At 34.8% G+C, this 19,127-nt stretch overlaps 1 protein-coding gene across 7 annotated transcripts in view; it reads left to right on the top strand.

Moving 5' to 3' along the window:
- Positions 1–19,127, top strand: part of LOC105194268 (peroxidasin) — a 188,667-nt gene that overhangs the window by 24,506 nt on the left and 145,034 nt on the right. Inside the window, exon 1 of one of the 7 annotated variants that reach the window (XM_011159116.3) lies at positions 995–1,013. The exons of the other annotated variants lie outside the window; for them this stretch is intronic. The gene's annotated coding sequence lies outside the window, so the exon portion shown is untranslated. Of the gene's footprint in view, positions 1–994; positions 1,014–19,127 lie in introns of those variants that run through there. 7 annotated transcript variants of the gene reach the window in all.

The raw sequence follows: 19,127 nt of genomic DNA, 5'->3' as shown, positions 1-19,127 counted from the left end.
TCCAATATTTTTTGCCCATAATATATCCTTTTGATGAGAAATTATTGCAAAATTTAGCTGAACATCCACCATATTAAACTTCAATCACACTATTCACGCTGCGTAAAGGACACTTACACATACATATACACTGAACATACTCTGCTATTTGTGAAAGAGCGAGATAGTGAGATGTGAGATGTTCCTTTCTCACTCGCAGAAATTTGACGAAATCTGGTTGCTGGCCAGTCTTTTATTATAGAGTCTCTACACCGATCAAGCCTCTGCTGCTTCTCTCGGAATCCTTCACAGCGCTGCTTCTCCGTAGTACCTACACGATCTCACATGCGCGCGTTTGTTACCAAAACACAACGAATATATATATTCGTTGTGTTTTGATAGGATCAATTGCGCAGGCCGTGCGTAATTCCCGATTAAACGCGATTCGAGAGCGCTTCCCTACGCTGCGTCGTCTCCGTGGTGTTCCGTTGGCGGGAAAGAGCGCCGATAGCGGATGACGTCAGCTTCACTTCGATTTATCGCGCGAGTCAAGCGAGGGTAAGAGGGCGAAATCGAGACGGCTAATCGAGACGGCTAATCGAGAGTTCATATCGGGACGACTTCCGTGCACGTACGAGATGTTTTACGCGTGCTGTAACGCGCGCTGACGCACGCATTTATAGAGAGTAAAGGTCAACCGTGTCGATTTGGCATCTTGACTCTACCTTGACTCGCGTCGTGTCGCGCTGATAAATCGGAGTGAAATTGCTGACGCTGGTGTCATCCACTATCGACGCTCTTTCCCGTCAACGGAACGCCAGCGGAGACGCAGCGCAGCGAAGCGCTCTCGAATCGCGTTTAATCGGGAATCACGTACGGCCTGCGCAATTAATTCTGTATTTGTTGCGTTTCGGTAATAAGCGCGTGCGTGTGTGAGATCGTGTAAGAGCTATGAAGGAGCAGCGCTGCGAAGGATTCCGAGGGAAGGAGCAGCAGAGCTCGGTCGGCGTCGGGCAGCGCGACCCGGGAGAGGGGTGAGTAACCTATCATTTATTTGTTGTTCTTCTCGGTCTCAGGGACGACACTGCATTCCAAATCCAAGTGCGTATATTTTTGTATAAAATCATAGTCACTTTTTACACATTTATGTAGGCGTAATTTTTTTTTTTATGTGCTTGGACGTGTAATTTAACATTGATACACGTCTAAGCGTTTAACAAGTAGAAAAATCACACGCATAAATTTAATTTAATGCATTAAAAATACAAATGCGTGAAAAGTGATTATACATTCTATACACTTGGATTTACAGTGTGGCTGTGACTTTATTTCGTACACGTAATGCATAACGTTTCCACGAAATGAATATTTTGATGAACTAACGTATGGGTCATCATATTAGAGTAAAACTCAATTCAAAAATCTGTAATTTTTTTATTTTGTTCTGTTTTTGGCCTAAAAGTGGATCAGAGCCGCATACATTAGCATATGAATTTTAATTCTGTAAAAGTTATTATATTTTTTAAAACCAATACGAAGTATAATTTGTATTAAAATACTATTTTTGTCGGAAGTACGACTCCAGCATCGCCAATATCTTTTGAAACAATCAATGCTTAATAAAAATTGTTCATTCAAGTATTTTTTCTGTATTTGCATTTACTATACTTTTTCATATTTTAAACTAATTTCTATCATGTTTTAAAATGTGTTTTAACCATTTAAATCAACGCGATCGTACATTTCTCATAAAGTCCAATTGGTAAATTTGTTGCCAACTAAAATTCTTATAACTTGCTTCAACAAATCAAATTCGTCTTCTTTTTGTTTTTTAATAAATCTCCGAACATGTGTGAAAATAATTTCTAAATTTTTTTTAAATACTAATATTTCAAAAGTGGATACTAAACATCCTTAAATCGCGTGAAATTAATACGTGAAGATATCTTCTTCTGCCACGTTGCGGTTATTACCTTGTACGCGCGCATAGGAAAATTAAATCAGATTTTTTTTTACCAAGAGAAAGCGTAATCGTATAATACCATTATCGATCTGACAAAGCACTTGCGGTTCTGGAGGATCGATCCGCTAGAAACCAATGTTGCAGGTGGAGCGTTTTCTGGTAAAAGCTTTCGTGCCGTATCTCCGGCGCAACGACGAGCATCCAATAGCAGTTACATCATAATAAATTAATGTGGCTGCGCAATTAGTGTCTCCATTCGTCGGATTTTCGTGTCTTTAGCGCAAAAGCGCGGGGGATGAATACGCAGGATTTAAAAATAACAGCATTACTGCGCATTATCCGGGGCTGATTACGATTTACAGTTCGTTCGACGTAAATTTCATTCCGGTCAGCTCCATATTCCATATTCCCAAGACGCGATTAATGGAGTTAGTTCATCCACAAAATTGATCTGTAAATGCACGTTGAAATTGCGGGGGAGGTGTTGGCCGTTTGAAATTATGGATCGTTCTCTTTTAAAAGCGTAATCGCGGATTGCTCGAAAAGCGAGATGAACGTAGGATATCCGTAAATATCTGTAAAATTTTTACGAAAACGTTACATCAATATTAAAATTCAAGGACGGATGTTGTTGAAGCGCTGTTGAGGGAGTCTGTAAGTGGTATTAATAGCCTCGCGGGACCTGTATTCATGAGAAATACATGTTGCTTTCGTTGCTTTCGTTCGATGTAAAATTGTCGGATATGAGAAAATGCGCGGAGAAAGAGCGTTTGCAAGCAACGCACGACGTTATCGATACGATGTTTTTCCGATACTTTTATTGATTTCTTTGTTAGGGAACAAATACAGCCCATTTTCTGTACCAGTGGATATACTAAAGGGATATTATTTTATACGATTCTCTTTTACGTCGTCGTAAATATGAGGTTAAAGCTTACGATAAATCCGATATGTTTATTTAGAAAATGACAGACTGCAATGCCGTTCATATGACGCAATGCTCACCGCAATGTTCATCGCAGTGCTCGGCAGGATCGCGCGCTATGGTTTAGGGTTGAAGATGATTTAGCGCTTTCAAATTCAAGGAGATTTCTTTTCCCAAGTTATACCGATCTATGGAAGATAATTTGCATGATCCCGAGCGTAGGAGGGGAGATCTTCAAGTTATTCGAACATCTGGGAGGAAGAGTTTCTAATAACGAAGTGTTTTCAAGGGATAAGAACCAGAGTGATGTCGGACAGACTTTCTAATAATGAAATATCCTGCAGCGAATGGCGAGGGAGACAGAGGGTGGGGGATAATTGGAATATCTGGCAGTCCGCATCTCCCCGATAATGATATGTCCGTAGGGCGACGATCCAAATCAAGTGATTCCCTTCTTTTCATGAGGGGTAGTCATCCGCGATTCCTTAACGACGCCAGCATCGCGTGTCGCGCGGCCGCTTCGTCGGCAAACTTGGACTGATGGTTCGAGGTTGAGTAATCAGGCCGTGTGGCTAATTAGGTCGTTAATGAACAGATCGATGAACGCCGACCGTTAGATGGGTTCTCTTTGACGTTGCACGACGATGCCGTTGGTGGTCGGTGCCAGCGACGACAATGGCGGCGAACGTGGTGCAAAACGCCGGGATTAAATGTTGGTTCGAAGTTTCATCGCAGAGCGCCGAGAGCGGATCACGAGTTTGCTCTGGGATCTGGAGCCAATAATTTTTCGGGGAGTTCAGCGAGAAAATAGCCAAGTAAGAAGCTTAAGGGAAACGTATCTCCCCCCTGCTCTATACATATACCGTGCTGCGTATAGTACGAAAAAATTATCCAGTCGCGCCATGCGTTGCCCTATACGACGATTGGACGCCTGAAACTGAAATGCCGTTATAGTTTCCATGTAGATCGATTCTTGCGGACGGAACGATGAATCTGACGTGAAATTACTCGGCATTATGTAACAAATCGTTCTGGAGCAAGCCGGCGCGAGCGACATACTTTTTCTTCAGCTAGTGTTCGCGAGATCCGCTAATATAGACCGAGCGTAGGGAGCGATATCGTCAAGAATTTATTACGTGATAAAAGCGGTGCGTATTCATATTAGATAAGAATATTACCAATGAAATGAACTTTGTATGAAGCGCTCACGTTGTACGAAAAATACATATTGTAAATTACTTGAATTAAATAAGTACAGTGATAGGAAGTAATAAGTTACGTTGTTATCGTTACTTTTTTTATAATAACGATTTGATAATGATGCTACGATTTTATCAGTAATGATAAGACGTAACAGTAATGGCTAAGTTGGAATAGTCAATTTGACAATCACCTCGTTGCCGTTACGCGTTACTTATTGAAAAAAACAAATATGCAATTACGTACTACTCGTTATGTATCGAGTCATTTGTCAAAAATGACTTTTTTAACTCTGGAGTTATCATTTCCATTATGAAAAATTGTGCAATATTATTATCAACTCATTATTATAAAAAAGTAAAGAAGCGGTGACTCATTACTTGTAACACATTACTTCCCATATTTGTGTGAATAAATATTACTTATTTAAAATCTTTCAGAAATTTATATACAGTGTTTGCCATTATCTTTATAAAATTATCTAGATAATTATTTAGATAAAGAAATAATTTTATTTTATTTTTGTTTAGGTAAAGATAATTTATTATAATGTATGTTATTTTCATTTTTATCATAGATAAAAGAAGTGTTATTTTTTTCAAATTATCTAAGATAATGTGAACAATAGCGAGAGTGAAGTATCGTCCTTATGACATCAACTTCCAAGTCATTTATCATTTATCTTAATAAGAAAATTTTTCAAAGTGGACAAAATTGTGTTCTAAAAAATTTATTGTCAATATAAAAAAATCTATAGTATGTGAATTATAGATTTTTAATACTGACAGCGTATATCGGAATGCAGTTAAAATTGCACAAATCAGTAGTAGTGCAATATAAATATTGTTTCAAAATTATAAATTTGAAAACTTTTACGAGAAATTTTTTCAGTCATTATATAATGTGAATTAAATATTTTTTCAAATTTTTAACTTTAATTTTTATTTGTGCATTAATTTCGAAGAGGAATATTTTTTATCGGATTAAATTTGAAAACATTTTTGTTTTTAAAAATAAAAATAAACATTTAGAAATAAAAATATATTGTTTTCAGATCCTAATTGCTCAATAGCAATATTATTTAAAAATTTATCTAGATAAAATTATATAATTATATAATTAATATATTTATCTTTTATTTATATAAATTAAATTAAATCATCTTTGTCTTATCTAAGATACATTTACATGTAATTTTTTTTATCTTTATCTAGATAATTTTAAGTTATCTTAGAGCAACATTGTTTATATATCTGCAAATCTATTATTATAAATCAAATTTAATTAAAATTTTAAATTTTATTAATTTTAATAATAATTTTGAACAGTTTAATATTTTAATCAAGAATATTAAGTTAAAATGAAAATTTGATTGTTATTTTAATTTTTCTTTTGTAAAATTTTATAATATTCAAACATACGCGAGGAAAAGATCAATAACGAGCACATATAAATGTTTTCAATGTTATAAAATTAATAAATTTGTTCAATAACTTTAGTGGAAAGTTTCGACTATGCTAAAGTTATTCTCAGCCTTGTAATAGTCACACAATACCTTAAATATCATTGTTTGAAAGAAAAATTAAAATTTGAAAGCTTTTAGTATACGCATTATAAGACCAACGTGTAATAAAAATCAATTTTTATGTAGTCGTTATTGACCTTTCTCTCATGTATGTTTGTCTTTGATATAATCGAGCTGGGAAAATTAACATTCATTAATTCTTAATTTTTATAATAGTCTTTTATAATATTCTTTGAAAGAGTATAAATTCTTTCATTTTTTGAATACATGATAATGAGCTTTTATAAAATTTGTAATGAATACATATTGGAAATTTTTTAAAGATAATTATTACTTAAAAGAAGAAAAGTAAATTGAGTAAATTGCTTTTATTCACAGCACAATTGATATTTTATTATTTGTACGTGCATTGAAAGAGAGCGTGTCAATTAACTGTTAGAAGGATCGTGTTCAGGACAATGAGAATCGATTGATAGGTGCTAACTCTTCGCGGTGGAAACCCGCATTGGGATCTGGTTTAATCACCAGGCCATCGGAATCGATCCCGTATCGCATTAGGCACAATCGCGTTAGCTTTGCACTAGATCCTTTGTAAGATATATCGGTTTGTCGACCAACGTGTATGGATCTCGTCTAATATTACTCCCTTGTGTATCCATATTTCTTTTTCGTTTTCGACAAAAGATGAAAACGATGTTTCATGCGTTCTCGTTTCACGGTAATTAATTTGCTCCGATCGATCTTGGCGGTAGCGTTTCGCAAGCAATGCCGGACACAAGTCGTCGTGTGGGTGTACCCATTAGTACCGCGCGATGTTTTTGTTGTCGACAACGAATTTCTGGCAGATTACGCATTGGCATATGACTTTCGGGGGTAAAGAGCTCGTGTGGATTAAATTTCAGACGCACGTACTCAAATTCCAGGCAGTTCACGTGAGGATACCGTCTGTATTTACCTGCCACTGCTACCGCGTTGTTTTGCCTTTTCGCTTGCACGCATGCAGATAATACGATTTCGCCGCAAGCGTGGATATTGCGTATCGAATGATATTGTTTAAAGAGTTGCCGCGTGTTTGTTTCAAATGCTCTACTGTTTCGAACGCTCTCGTTTCTGGCAACCTAACCGAGCTTTAAACATCCCTTTATCGTTACTCTTTTTTTTTTCAGCTAGGCACAGGATCAGTTAGCTCGATGTGCTTGCGTGAAAATAAAAACTTTTTTCCCAAATTAATTTTTACATACGGCCGAGGTTGCGCGAATCAATTTTCGCGCAAACGGAGAAGGGGGAGAAAAAAATTTCTTAGGAGCTGCGTCATCGTCGGACCAAGAAATGCGCGCGTTAACTTTAACGCGCAACGCGCGTACGCGAATTAGCGCACATACCTTTATTAGCGTGCATTTCGCACAGACAACGTCCCGAGCGCAATAAGCCGAATGCTGCTAGTCGGCCCGCGCATTATCGCGTAATGCAATATTAATTCAAAGAGCTTTTGAATGGGGAATAAAGCGAACGGAAACGCGCGAGAAAAAAGCTACGTCCTCTTTACATAATAAGCGGGCCGCTCCACCCGTTCGTTTCTCTCTCGCATTTCTTCGTCGCTCGTATCTCTGCCGCTTCTCTGTCCCTCGTCAACCTGCTCGTCCGCCTGCCACGGAAATTTCTTTCCATCCACGGGCTCCTCTTCTCTCGCGCCATCGCCTTCCTTGTCCCTGCGCTTTTCTCGCGTTTATTTTTTCCATCCTATCTCGGCTTTATTCCATCGCTTTCTTCGCTAAGCGACGCCGGCGGGGCGAGGTGAAGTGAAAGAAAGGGCACGATAGCGCGTGACGTTATGGAAGTTATCTGTGAAATAGGAATCTGCAGTCGAGAGAAGGACGCGCGCGCGCGCGCGCGTGCGCGTGTGCGAGGACTTTTACTGAGGAAAGCGAGTCGAATGTCGAGCAAAAAGAAAAGGAGGACGCGATGTTGCGCACGTAATTAAAATCTTGCTTCAAGAGAACGTAGACGTTTTACGAGATAGGATCGCTGATGCGCGCCGCGACTCGTTTTACTACTTCCTGCTGCATCAGTTTTTATTAGCCATTTTATTATAATCAACGCCTCTTTAAATCTTCTCCCGTCATCTGTCGCGGTATATTAAAAAAAAAAATTCTCGGGCGAAGGACTCACTTTGAAAGAATTCGCATCGCGTGAGGACACGCGGAAGAGAGGACGCGATATATCTGATTTACTGGTCCATAAATATTCCTAATCTATACCGGAGGCATAACTCTTTCGTTCCCCCCACCCATCCTTCCGCTTTTTGTCTATCTCCGTCTCCTTCTTTTGCCGTCGTGATTCGCGTTGCTGCATCCCTCATTCCGTATCTATAACTGCCCTTTCTTCTTTTTGTTAGCCTAGTTCTTCTTCCGCTCTGTATGTTCCGATGGGAACGGAGGCAATGCGCATTTGACCAACGAGCTCGTTATGGTACAGACAATACGGCACGATTCCACTGAAACTTTTTTTTTTGTTATAAGATATTTGACAGATATTTGACAGATAGTCGAGAATCTATGAACTATCGTAATTGAAGAATTTCTTACAAAAATCATACAAGACCTAAAAATTTTCAAGAAACAAATAAACTTTTCATCTTTAAACTGTTGTATAATAATGATAATTTTTCTTTAGAGATTTAATAGATATACAAATAAAGTTGTAGATTCATATTTTGAGGACTTATTTAAAAGAATGAAATAAAAGATCTCTGGACTTGTTTAATTCTGCCTAGAATTTTATACTTATTTATTCTACAATATGTTATACTTATTTTTTTATAACATTAATAATATATAACATTAATAAAATCTCTGAACTTGTTTGATGAACTTGTTTGATGATTTGAGAATTTCATATTTATTATATATTTCATATTTCCTATTTTCTATTTGATTATTATTGGAACAAAACGATGTAAAGCTAGGAAATGATTTAGCGCCATAATTTGGATATTAAAAAAAAAGAGACTTGTTTGCTTTTTGTAGGAAACTCTTTAATTATACTTGTTTTAAAAACAAGATCGTATACGCGCAAACGTTCTTAGGTGAACATTTGACTGTACCAATAAAATAAAGTACCTCCCGTAACAACGGGATGTGGCTATTTACAGTTACGAGTTACGTACTATTGCCTGACATTTGCATTGTCATAAAAATAGCTCGATATAAATTTAAGCTTTCGTAGAAATCCAGACGTGCATGTGTATGCGGTGGGAACGAAGGGCGAGGGGATATCAGTCTCTTTAGAACTTACTCTATAAACTATACGGGAGATTGCCGGGGCAAGCGGTCGATAACACGATGTCATTACCGTGTAATTATGAAACTTAAAATTCTGAGTAACATCTTACTAATTAACGTTAACGACGCTCACTTTTTGTCACTCGTTAGGCGGTCTTTTGGATATTACTGGTCGTCGCACGCGATGAGTGTTCTCTGCTAGAAAATTAAATGGACATTTCGCTCTTATCTCTGAATAATACCGGGGATCATTAGGTAGCGCAACAGCATTGATTTTTGCAAGGAATGACAGTATGAGTAATTCTGTACACACACACACACACACAATTAAGTACGATGTAAACCACACTGCTATTACTTCATATTCCGTGCACCTAATGAGCACAATAAATTAACGTAGAAAGTTATTCGAGTTTAAAGTATCGGCGGTATTATATGTATAGTTTTGAAAACATTGCCGTAGGCCAATTCGCTTCACTTATGGTTTTGCTCCATCTCTCCCGTGCAGAGAAGTAGCAGTGCCGCGGTTGACTTTCCTGTTTGCCGTGCTATCGAACTTTAATTAAGCCAACCTCCTACTGCGTAGAGTTTCGTAATGGATGACGAAATCGCTGAGGCAGAGAAAGAGATAGAAACTCTCATTACCTTGTAACAGTAATTTCTCAGAAAAGACTTCTGTATAATAAGATTATACATATTCTTGACGTAATTAATTTAATTACAATCTAATGCAATATAACAATAAAAGAATATTAAAAGATGATCTATAATTCCTATTCTCCTCCACTGTATTAAATAACACTGATCTATTGTCTTGAAACAAAAACTTTGTATATATTTTTACATTTCGAATAAAAATTTGCTCAATATTATAACATGATTAACCGCATACAGTTCAGAACATCATTGATATATAGGAGACAAGCGCTCTCTCATAAGGAAAATTCGCTTGCGATGCATTATAATTAATGCATCCACGAAAAGCCTGTCAGCCTTGCCTACGCATAAAGCGAGTCCTTATGGAACTTTACTTTGTAGAACGGAACATTGTTGATATTCACAAAGCGAGTTTCTCTGTTGGTTTTTGATACATAAAGAGAAAAATTCTTAAAATTTTCTTCAATTTAGTGTTAAATTAAGAATATTATAAGATTTGTCAAAATTTTTCATTGTCTGATCTGAATCTGTCTGAGAAAATTAATACGACAGTACCGAAATCCTCTTATTTTTTTGATTTAAGAATTTTTCCATTTAGAAATAAAATATTCTTCCCCCAACAATAATTATGATTATCTTTATTATCTCAAGCTTATTTTATGAAGAGTAATAGCATTGAATCCAGGAATATTTTCTGTGGGTGAAATTACTACTGAGAGACACTGGCGTAGGCGCAATCATTTGTTATTGTTTCCGCTTGCCATAGTTAGAGATGAAAATGGCCTAATCTGACGGCAACTTGGTAAATTACGATAAATTATTCGGTAACTTTGAAAAGAAACACAAATAATAATTTATAAAAAATTTTGATACAAGGCTTGTAAAAAGTATTTTTAGCTTTTAATGGCAGTAAAACATTTTATTTAACTTATCATAAAATATTTTAATACAGTATATTTACATGTTACATATCGCATGTAGTAATTAGGAAACTAGGTGCATAGTAACTAGTAAAACTTCAAATAAAATTTTTTATTTAGGATTTTCAAAACAAAAGGTGACAGATGCAGTCTTAATTTATATTTTTTATACTATTATACTTTATAAGCTTACTGCATCTTTATTTATTATCTTAACAATTAAAATGTGATATATAATTAAAAATATAGAGAACAAAAGCAAAAACACTTAAATTTATATTCGTATATAGAAAATGAAATAAATTTTCTGCAACTGTAATTTTAAATAATAAATGGCTAAAATTAGAAATATTAATAAAACTGAAGAATTATGTAAAAAATACTGAAATTTTGAGTCCACATTGCTATCTAATTCTAGTTTGCTGTGTGACTCATCACCAGAGACAAATTTGTCATTCATAACAGTGTTGGCCGTGCATTCACATCACAAAGAACAAAGAGATTATACGAAATTGGTTTCATCAATTAGAGAGTATTTAGAGAGTAATTAGAGAATACAATTGGCGACAATATAGATAAAATAACATTCGCAGATAATACGGTCTATTTGCATATAAAACTATTGAAGAAAATGAATTTGACCAAAATTACCAATAAATTACCATCTTACCTTGATTTTATAGAAAATTGTCACATTGAATCTGACTGTAATTTTATAATAAAAATCACTCTGGCTAGAATTACAATGCACGATTTTTTAAATGATTAGCTTGCACGTTAATATGTATGATTTCTATGTTCGTTATTATTACATTATTTTACAAATTTACTTGCATGCATCAATTAAAATTAAGAACAGACATGTATTAAGCAGAACATTGACAATATCTTTAGAAAATAAACAATTGCTAATTTCGTAATATATGTAGATGTATAGTCACAAAACTAATTGTCTAGATATTGAAAATATTTTGCATTACAAATTCATCAAATATTACAATTTGTTAAAGAAAACTCGATTAAAAGTTGAAAACACTTTGCCAGTGATGCATTTACAAGTATGCTTTTAATTTATAGCGTAAAATAAATACCCAGTACGTTGTGTGAACATGTTATTTTCGTGACTGTATATATGATTATTTTGTTTATTCAGTATTATTTCATCGCAATTTCACCATTTTCTACACATATTTTCATACAAATAAAAAGATAAAGATAAGAGATAAAGTAGAATTGGCACGATTTTATTTAAAAACATGTTTCAATTTGATTTTATTAACAACAGACCAATGAATCTTTTCAGTTTGAACACAAGTAAGCTTTTGATAGAGATGCATTATTGGTTCTCACTTTCAATCGAGCTTTCCCTTAAAAAGTATAAATTTGATGAATACGTAACAAACTCTTGATATTCTGTGTCCAGACAATTAATTTCCTTACTGTACACAGTAATTATCCGTTGAACATCAAAGTTGGATGCAAGGTTGGATGATCCATCATCCATTGCCAACTTCGTATAATGACTTTATGGAGTGCTTCAAACAGCAAACCGAGTAATGTACAAATCATCAATCAGCTTACAAAGGAGTAGGCACGAAAATCATGTGATTTCAGCATAATACTTCTCGTGTATCGCTTCTTAAAATCTTTATCCGCTTTGAATCATTTTTCGTCCGAAGATTATGCACGGCTGATATCTCATTCAGCATTTGCACTCGTTTATGATTTTGACAATTGCAAATATTAGCGAAGTGCGCTCCGTTAAATAAATTTGATCCGACGTCAACGTGCACGATGGATCGGATATAATCTCGTATTTGTAGAGTCACGAGAAATATCTGCTCGTCGGCATATCGTTCGCTGTCGCCTATCGCCTGGTTTTGCGATACGGCGGGATCTAACCACTTATTGAACGATATCGAATGCTGAATGGCACATCCACGTCTAACACTTTCAAAGGTATTTCTTTTCGTGAACTTTTTCCATTCTCATTGAATATTATATTGAAACGCCGCACGTATGGTTCTGTATTAACGCGGATAATTATGATATATTCCGATAATATCGAAGTATTAATAGTATTAATATTATAATACGGTTTCCATATTATTCTTTAGTTACTTTCGTTCCGCGATCGTATTTTATTTTCAATATTAACTAGGTATTTATACTCGGTAGAAAATATGCAAAGTGCATATTACATATGAGAAAATTATATAAATATACGTAGAACAAGTTTAAAAATGTTGGCGAGATCTCTTGGGATGTTAATTTCGAGGTATTACGGAATTTACGTTTCCCACGAGTTTTTACTAATTTGTCATTGTTGTTCCTGTTCCATTACAAGCGTCTTATTTACGACGTATCGACAGTTTCGGTGTAATATCGTTTAATACAGCACTTGTTGCTACCGAATCAGTAAAAATGTCGATAACCTATTAAATTTAAGCATCCCTAGGTGCACGTCGCGTAGAAAGTGATTACTCTTCCTATTCGTTCGTTATCGTTACAAGCGGACTATCGCGAGCCATTCGGGACAGTAGGATGATTAATTGGCGAATTCCATGATACGACAACAAAATATGGCAATGTAATGCCTTCTGATTCCACTTGTTTGTTGACGTGACTTTTTGCATTGCGCGTTTAGAGAATATGGAAGCCCCCTGGACAAGATTTACAGATTCACCGTAGTTCGGCGGGAAGCGATTTATTGCCGGCGTGTATCGACGTTGAATACATAATGAAATTATTGATCCTCCACTGGTGTGCATTAGTCATGCTGTCTATGTACCAAACAATATTTCTGGGAGACGAATTTACGGGCCGCATCTGCATACTTTTGAGCGCTCGAGTTCCCGTTTTTCCCGTTTTGCGCCCGGATATTAATCGAACGTTCGCAGTGCAATTTACAGGGCGCGTACGCGAAAAATAATAATCTGCAAATAGCCCCGCGAATATCCCGATGTCAAAGGTATATACTCTTATCAGAGAAGCTCACATGTGGTCTCGGGGCGGTGAAGCGGCACACATCACTTAATGGGTTCTTCCATTACACACGTAATGCGAAATCGCATTAGTATCCGGGGAAATGGTCGGCTAAGTCGAAACTCGGTATCAAGGACTGGATACGGAGTAGAATTCTAGAATTCGGAAACTCCGTGTGGCGATTACGTAGTTCCTCGCGCGAAACAACGTGCATACCTATATCCTCTTCTTCGTTACGTTAATGAACGGTACTGGTAATCGGACGATGGTCATTGTATTTAAACGTCCGCGTCTATGAATGCTACGCGCGTACGTAGTTATAACCTTCCTTATTTCGTATAATGACTTTTTGCGATTGCACGTTTTCTCCTTCAAGGTCAATCGTTTGGAAGCGATGTGCACAGTAATTACGTACACTGAGAGAAAAGTTTTTGATATTTGTAACTATTGTAACACGAAAAGAAAAATTTTCATTGGTCCAATTTATTGTAGTTTGTTACTGTATTTATTTTTACAGCAAAAGAGCTTGCCACTGTTGTGTTGTTACTACATTTAGATTTCTTAGTAATACTTATATTGCTTAAGAGCTTATATTGTTTGAGGTTTAAGAATTGTGTTTCAAAATGGATAAATAATTGGCACCCAGTTCGTATGAGCTCAGAATTGTATAATTTACGTAAAATTATTATTAGACTTTTCTTTCAAAATCTGCTATGATTGATATGGACTTTTTTTTTGTTTAAAATAATTATAATTAACAGCTCCATTTTTACAGTTAACATTGTTATAATGTCAGTAATAATACCTTATGTTTATATAATTTCATCAACAATTTTATTATAAATTATGATAATTTCCAATATTAATATTCTAAAACAGGCATGTACAGTAAAAATAAAATAAATATATTTATACAGTGAAAATGCCATTACAATTGAATCAGTGAGTGCAGAAAAGAAACGAGTCATAGTTTTTAAATTTTTCAATATTAATAAAAAATTGTTTAGCTTTAGTTGCAGTGAAAAAATTAATAAAATTACTTTTGGTAATTTAAACATGATATTTTATTTAAATATGATATTACTCTTGACATATTCCTGATTCCTGAAATGCTTGTGTATCAGATAAAATTTAAATTTTAAATTTAAACTTGTTCTTTCTGTGTTCAATGTTAGTAAAAGAAAAATCAAAACTTAAATTTTATTATATTTTACTTATATACTATAGATACTTTATTTTATTTTTAAAATATCAAACCAGTGATGAATTACAATAATATTTTTGATATAAGAGATCCTCAGAGACAAAAAGCAACATTGTATTGAATAAAATTTTAAAAGAAAAACTTTGAAATCTACATTACTGCAACAAAGTAAATTGAAGAATATATTATCAAGAAAACAAGCAAAATATAAAGGTTCAATGAATAATACAAATTTAATATGTAAATTTATAAAATTAATACCATATATTATATCGAAATAAGTTTCAACTGCACAATCTTTATTAGTCGCGATTTTATAATTAATAAATAAATAATGAATACATAATTAAAAACTTTGGAGTATTTGTAGCGCAAACAATATTATAACAAATATAATATTAAATAAAGGCTTTATTAATTATAATCGAGTTAAGAATTAAGTCATGCAAGTGAAAAAGAGATAAATGTATTATTATTTTAATTCAAAACTGCACAGAGTAATATCAAATTTTGTTCAATACAATCTTTTATGATTTTTTACTTTAAAAATGTTATTGTAATTTATCTGGTTTAATATTCTTAAAAATAAAATAAAGTATTTACAGTAGCGTGCTATAAAATTTGTATTTGGTTTTTTTTTACCAACATTGAGTACAGAAAACACGAGTCTAATAAATAAATAAAAAGGCGCTGTATTAAACAAGAAGAAAAAAAGAGAAAACAATAAAAAAATGAGTTCTGAACTAGTGCTTTTCTGCACTTGTTTATTTCAACGTTTATTTTAGACCCTTAGAAACCTAGAATAAGTGTCACATTTGCATTGAAAACGCGTCTACTCGAGTTCAATGAATAAAAACTGTAAAAAGTGTTACTCGTGTCCTTTCTGCGTTGATTGATTTACAGTGAATATAGCTGCTTTTCGCTTATTTACATAATAATATAATATAATAACTAATAACTATAATTTTTGCACGGTTAAAACAATTATAAATATATGTAGTTGGTATAAAAAATAATAATAAATTATAATTAAATTATATAATTAATTGCGACCATTTTTTTTCTTCTCAGTGCACATATCCATGCTAGGTAATATTTGCTGCATCGCACGTAAAATATTTTGCAATGTATGCTATATGTGCACCGCAAGAAAGAGGAAAGGAAAGAAAAACAATAACTATATTATCTTGGAAGCCGGTCTTACAATGGCATATCTCCTGATGCACGTATATTCTGATCAATTCCGTCCCAGCATCATGGAAATGAGAACAACGGGGTCGCATCGCATTGTCGATACAAAGAGATACCGTATACATCTATTTTCTCTCGAAGCTTGTCGGGACAGACCTACGTGCAATTGGCCGGTACATTTACGAGAAAAAACACTCGCGTATCCGATGGAAAAGAGAAATAACGTGGAACAAACTGAAAGGAAGGCACCGTAGAAAATATGTCGCATTTATATTCGTGCATAATTGGCAGGTTTAAATTGTAGTCCAGATCGAGAATTAACTTTCGACATACTTGCTGCATGGGCGTGGAGAATATTTATTTAGCATTCGTATCGGCCGATTTTGCGTGGACAGCGTTTGTGGACATTAAATGTCGAAAGTTACAGTTACATAAGCCGATAATCGGGTAACATTTGTTGCCGCGTACAGGTCCAGCGCAGCGATATAATTTTCTCTTTGACAAGTATTTTCGCATTGCCAGCAATCAATAAAATTTTCTCTTTAAAAAACATGACCTTTCTTTCCTCTCCGACTGCTTAACAAACTAACAAAGCCAGAATATTTTCGCGTTGCCGGCAAACCAATGAAATTTTTACTTTGCAAAATTGAAAATACTCATTCGTTACACTCGCGAAAACTATTTAACAAAACCAGACGAGGAGGATGAACATGAGGTAGATCTGTATTTATCGTCGTGTTAAGTTGAATCCGAGCTGATCATGAGACCGAGCACGCGCGTATCGCAGGAGTGATGTTGCAGAACGAACTGCGTAAAATTTCCGCGACGTCGCGAACAGAGTTCAGTGTTCCTGAATACGTGTAAACGATTGTAGGCTAAAGCGAATGTCTCTCCATTTCTATCGCAAACACGCAGCGCGGATCAGCCCGGTAATCGCAAGTACGAATTGAACGACACGCGCATCAGTTTAATAGAGGTAGTGTGAATACAAACACGTAAGTGTACGTATCCGTACGTATCAGTCGTATGTACGTACGCGAATGCGTATATACACGGGCGTGTATGTACGTATATGTATCCACGTGTCCCGGGTGTAGTTTACCCGTGGCTGACGCATTGTGCATAGGGTGAGACCGCGATATTAGGGATGCAGGTGCATAATAACAAGGCGCGTAGACGCGCGTTGCCTCAAAGGAGCCAATGAATCGAACTTTCGGCGTACAAGTTTCCAAGTTATGCATGCGAAATTTTCCAGGAGATGTTGCGAGATGCGATTAACTAATTTGCGCTACAGTTAAAGGGATGCGATATTAAACGTTGCGAACGGCGCGGCGGGAAATCGACATCATTTACCGAATTCTGAATCTTTCATCACAAAGCGAGGATCGTTGACCTATATCGAGAGATAACGCGACGAAAGATAATCGAAACGGTAATTGTTATCGCGGTCGTTAACACATCGGTGTTAAAGAGGCGCCGGCGCGATACGCGCGTATAAACGCATCATTGTGAATTGACAAATTCCATTTAATATTAGAGCAGTACGGGGAATGGTTGTATGGAAGCTCCTTGCTGTGCGGCTCAATGGCGCGTTTGATGAATTTATGCTACCTTCTCCATTCGGAGAGTTTACGGTATTATTCCGCTGCATGAGTCTTTGTACACGTAATAAACTGTGCTTTAATCTTTTGTCTACACTGTATTTTTAGGTACCTTTTGTACATACGATTGGGTTATTTGCGTTACAATAAATTTTCATCACCTTTAAACGGAAGTATAACAAATTATTGAAAGTGTAAAAGTAAAAGTAAACATAAAAAAGATAAGTATAAAAAACGTCTTTAGGGACTTTTTATTTATATTTTACATCTTTAGAAAGTATTTGTATGATTGTTAGAGGAAATATTGACCTATCCCTATTAAAGCGGCATCCTCGTATTTCTCGGAAACTAAACATTGCACTGTATTAAAACGTAATATCTGTTTAAACAAATCAAAAAATAAAAATCTGTGGTTTATACATTGAGGAACGTTTTCTATATAAAATCTGCTGAAACAAATTCTTGAAAATAGAAATAAAATTTATACTATTTTCTCTTGTAAATTGCATAGTTGAAATAAGAGTATACAATTGATAATGTTAGGTTATTATTATACATGTTTGTAGTTTCCTAAAACTGTTTTATTTACATTTTTCTCTCTCATATTTTCCTCTGTTGTTTTGAAACATAAAATTGCAGTGCAGCGTAAATTCTTCGTACCATCCTTCATAAGAATAGATAATAACTACATCTTTAACCACAATGTTGGTAAATGTTTCATGAATGTTTTCAAATATTTTTTTAATACTCTAATGTAGAAAAAATAGCAGATGCCACAGATACTAATAAGATGCCAAAAGAATGTATAAAGTGGGAGGAATCTATATCCTAGTCTTTTAATTTTATATATAAAATATATATAATATATTTTATTACTTAGTCTATTAATTTATTTTATAATTAACTCCTTCTCTACGCGGGACCGTGTCTGAAATCTATTAAACTATTAACATCTAGCGTACCAGTTTTAAGCCCAATTCTCAGACGCTCTTTTTAGATTATGCTGCAAAAACATTAATTATTACAAAAAACGAAACAGTATTATAAAAACTATTATTATCTGATAAAAGACACTTTCTAGTTTCTATTCATGTTTTTAAAGCTTTATGGGATGTCAGTGTTGGTGATTAATTTAAAAAAAAATTGTATAAACATTATAACTAATCATAACCAACAAGATCAGAGAAATACATGTCTTTATATAAAAATTTATAATTTTGAAAGAAAACTGACTTAAGGGAAAATATCATACTTTAAAGTTGATATTTTAAACTACGAAGAAATAGTTTAAGTGTCGGCTATTCAAAAAGTTGAATTATTCAATAATCTGAAAATGAGTTTTTACGTCGTTTGTTTGATTTCTTCCCTCGTTAGTAAACTCACGAACTCAACCTCAACACTGTGGATGCTTACATAGACCTCTATGTCATAGACATCCATAAATACGCGCATTTTATAAGTGATAGTGAAGTGAATTCTAGAAAGTAGAGAGAAAAGCTAACTTCACAAGAAAAAGGATAATTAAAGCTTAGATATACGCATTGAAGAACTTTATTAAGTTGGAAAAACTTGAAAAAGAATGTTCTCGGAAGGTGTTCTAATGAAAATCCACGAGAATTCCACCCCTACATTTTGACGCACGTTGTCAATTTAACTTTCGGTCTACACGTTTTGACCCATGTATTGCCAGTTTCAT

Source organism: Solenopsis invicta, chromosome 3, assembly GCF_016802725.1.
Source record: "Solenopsis invicta isolate M01_SB chromosome 3, UNIL_Sinv_3.0, whole genome shotgun sequence".
Lineage (NCBI taxonomy): Eukaryota > Metazoa > Arthropoda > Insecta > Hymenoptera > Formicidae > Solenopsis > Solenopsis invicta.
Note: the sequence above shows the minus strand (reverse complement) of the source record. Positions and strands in the feature narration are given on the sequence as shown.